At 38.9% G+C, this 3,844-nt stretch overlaps 1 pseudogene; it reads right to left on the reverse strand.

The window, feature by feature from the left end:
- Nucleotides 1–334: 334 nt before the first annotated feature.
- Nucleotides 335–1,246, reverse strand: LOC123810192 (annotated as a pseudogene).
- Between the last annotated feature and the right edge of the window lie 2,598 nt (nt 1,247–3,844).

A 3,844-nucleotide genomic window follows, 5' to 3' on the forward strand; every position in this document is an offset into this window, starting at 1 on the left:
TATCACTCTACTGAATATATAAGTTCAGTGATTGTCCATACATGTGACATTTTTATGTTGATTGGTAGTGCCCCTTTGATGAATAATTTGTAAATGCAAAAAGTTTCTAATTGTAAGAAACCTTAGTCAACATTTAATCAAATAACAATATTTTATTAAAGAGAAACTATTGAAGATTTTAGAAAGCAAGGGAGGAAAATCTACTTAAATTCACATTATTTAGACTTTAAGACCATGATCTTTCCTATCAGTCACACTTGTTCTTAAAATATGAATGGATTTTGTTGTTACTTCTCTATTCATGTGAATTGTCACCCAAGCTTACATTTTGGCTTCAGAGCTTCCTCATGGCATTTTTTGCCTCTGAGTATCTGAGGGTGTAGATTAAAGGGTTCAACATGGGTGTTACTGTAGTATAAAACACAGCCAGCACTTTATCAATAGGAAAGATGATTATTGGCCGAAGGTACACAAATATACAGGGTACAAAGAATAAGACAACTACAGTAACATGGGAGGTGCAGGTGGAGAGAGCCTCCTGTTGTTCTTCTGTTGTCCTTCCATTGTCCTTTCATGCTGTGCATTCTTAGGGAGCAAAGGATGAGGACATAAGAGATGGGAACAGAATAAATGAACATACACCTCAGTCCACTGTTGGCAGTAACAAAAAGTCCAAAGATGCAAGTGTCAGAGCAGGAGAGTTTTAGCAGAGGGAGAAGATCACAGATGAAATAGTCACTGACATTGGGGCCACAGAAAGGCAGCCAGATGATAAAAAGAATTTGAATCAGAGCATGCAGAAATCCCCCGGCCCAGGCCATGGCCACCAGGAGGACACACACGTGCCTGTTCATTGTGGTTGGTAGTGCAGGGGCTTGCAGATGGTCACGTAGCACTCACAGGCCATCCCCCAGAGGGGGATGATCTCAACTCCTCCACAGAAATGTTCAGCAAAGAGCTGAGTCATGCACCCACTGAAGGAGATAGTTTTCAGTGAGTAAGTCAAATACCATTTTGGGGGCCACGGTAGAAGAGTAGCAGCCATCTATGAAGGCAAGAAAGAAAGAACAAAATACACGGGGGAGTCCAAGGCTTGGCTGGCAGTGACTGTCACTACAATGGGTAGGTCGCTGGACGCAGAGAGAAAGTAGATGATTGTAAACGCAGCCAACAAGAGTTTTTTCATGTGTGGGTTCTGTGTCAGGCCAAGCAGGGTGAATTCTCTCACATTGTTCCTTCGCTCCATGAATCCACTTGAGCATTTGGATACTTGATTTATCTGTGAATAGCACAGGGGTTGCAATGGTGGCAGATAAATTTTGATCAAGCACATAATTTCTGTTAAGGCTGTTTTCTGTAAGACTGATGGAGACCCCAGGCAGATAAACCCAAGTTAAATTTGGGCCATATTATTAGTTACATAATGAACACATAACACTGTCTATCAGGCCACCCCTCTGCTACCTCCTCTCCCATACTCATTCATACAAGAGTGTACATAACACAGCTTTATGATTCGACATTCCAGATATCTTTCCTGTAATTGTATATGGATGAACATTCTCCCAGCAATTGCCACAGTGTTTTACCCCAAAGAAAAGCAGGGATAAAGAGAGGACCCATAGAGAGCAGAGGCTTGAATTCAAGTCTATTCTCACAGGCCTCTCACCTAGTCATTCGTGCTGATGAGGCTAAACCTCAGAGTTCATTATTCCTATTATTTTTAATTTGTTTCAGGGTGAATATAAAACATCAAGTGAATTCAATTTGAAATTAGGAATGATGTAGTCACATTCCAGAAAAACTGAAGTGAGTGGATGTTTGAGGGTCCAGCGAGGTATACCAGGCAGTTAGACTGTGAGCTTATACTACATTTAAACAGTGTTGTCTAAGGGCAGCATCACACCGGAAGGAAGAAGAACTTCCTGCAGGGGATGAAGCAGGCAGCACGAGGCAGTGTGGAATCCCCAGATTTATTTGAAACGTTAGAATTCACTGCTTGGAGAATCTGTGTCACGTTTAGGTCTCAGGGTCATTTTGCAAATCGAAACTCTGTCTAAGGAAGGTTAGAAAAATGCTTGGGATCTCTTTACCAAACAGCTACATTGAAAGCAAGGAGGAAGCAATTTGTTGGACAGAGTGTCTTCTTTATAATCAGAAAGACTACTTTTTTCCATTTTTTTTTTCACTGAGTAGTAGCCATATGATGTTGTGTACTGATCTTAGTCTACTGTGCCTGAACTTTCTCCTATATGAGATAGGAAAAATAACAAATGGCATAGAAGATCTAAAGAACATAATTATCACACAGGCCAAAGTTTTACCCTAAAGGCAAAACATATAGCTTTCCACACACTCCAAATTCTTGCTAAAAGAATAGAAATAAAAAAACTCACATATTATTATTCTTGAAATATTTGATTGTTATAATACCGAGAAAGAGTTAAGAAAGAGGAGAAACAACGGGGGAATAAATCAACTAATTATTCAACTTAAAAGGTTAGAAAAACAACAAATTATATGAAGAAAAAAGGTTGAATACAGATGTCAGTACATCAGGCAATAGAAAAATATAGAACTTGATAAATAAATTCCAAAGTTTTTTAGTATTTTAAAAGTGCAAATAAAATTGAGCACAGATATCTCAAGAAGAAGCAAATATAATGAAATTGCAGAAGGTCATTATTTAAAAATGATATTCAAAAGAACATTATGCATAGTTCATAAGATATTTTTCAATAATTGGATAGGCAGTTTTCAAATAAAGTGTCTTCTCCTAATGCCATCACCAAAAAAAAAAAAAAAAAAAGCAAAGAGAAAGAGAGAGAAAAGAAAAAAATTACCCAAGCAGTATGTATTAAAGTCTTCAAATAAAACATAGATCTATTCAAAACCAGAAAAACATTGAAGTAAATATACATCTAAACTCTGGATGGGGAAAGAGCACTTTAAGTGAAGTACAATGGTATAAACACAGGACAGAACTAATGGGTTCAGCCACAGAAAAATATGGGATACACTGGAAAAATACTTGCAACAAGTATAACAGATTGCCATTGTCATAGAAGTAGTTTTTACAAAAAGGTCTACTCACACCATTATTAAAATAGGGGAAAGTAATAAAAAGATAATTGTCAGACAAAACATGAGGCATCTAGAAGACATTAGACGTGAGCAAGGGGACGAGGGAGAGCCAGCTGGGCCAGGTTAGCAGCTCTCTGTGACTGTTTAGGAAGTGATTCTAGAGTCTGGCACCTAAAGCACAGAGTGTTTTTTTTTTAAAGATTTTATTTATTTATTTTTAGAGAGAGGAAGGGAGGGAGAAAGAGAGAGAGAGAGAGAGAGAAACATCAATGTGTGGTTGCCTCTCATGTGGCCTGCAACCGAGGCATGTGCCCTAACTGGGAATCGAACCTGTGATGCTTTGTTTTGCAGCCTGTGCTCAATCCACTGAGCTACACCAGCCAGGGGTAGCACAGGGTGTTTTAATCGTGGGAGTGTGGGTGCATGAGCCAGACAGAGTCTATCACACAGTTTTAATAATACCTGCCTCACAGTTATAGGGAAGATTGTGCACATAACACGTGAAAACCCCTAAGTCAGTGCAGAACTCCTATTCTACTCTTAATGCCCTGAGGATAGACACATGGAGACTAGAGAAACTGTTCTTTCATAATAAAAATCTGAATCAGGCTGAAGAGTAAGAGTTTTGCTGGCTCTTCTATGTCTATATTATGTTGGGCAAATTCCTCAGCCTCTTTGCACCTGAATTTTCATATCTACAAAAAGGGGGTGATACTGGTACCTATCACAGGACTGCTGTGGGGGTTCTATGAGATTAAAG

This window comes from Phyllostomus hastatus, unplaced genomic scaffold (assembly GCF_019186645.2).
Source record: "Phyllostomus hastatus isolate PE091 unplaced genomic scaffold, TTU_PhHast_1.1 phas_scaffold_585, whole genome shotgun sequence".
Lineage (NCBI taxonomy): Eukaryota > Metazoa > Chordata > Mammalia > Chiroptera > Phyllostomidae > Phyllostomus > Phyllostomus hastatus.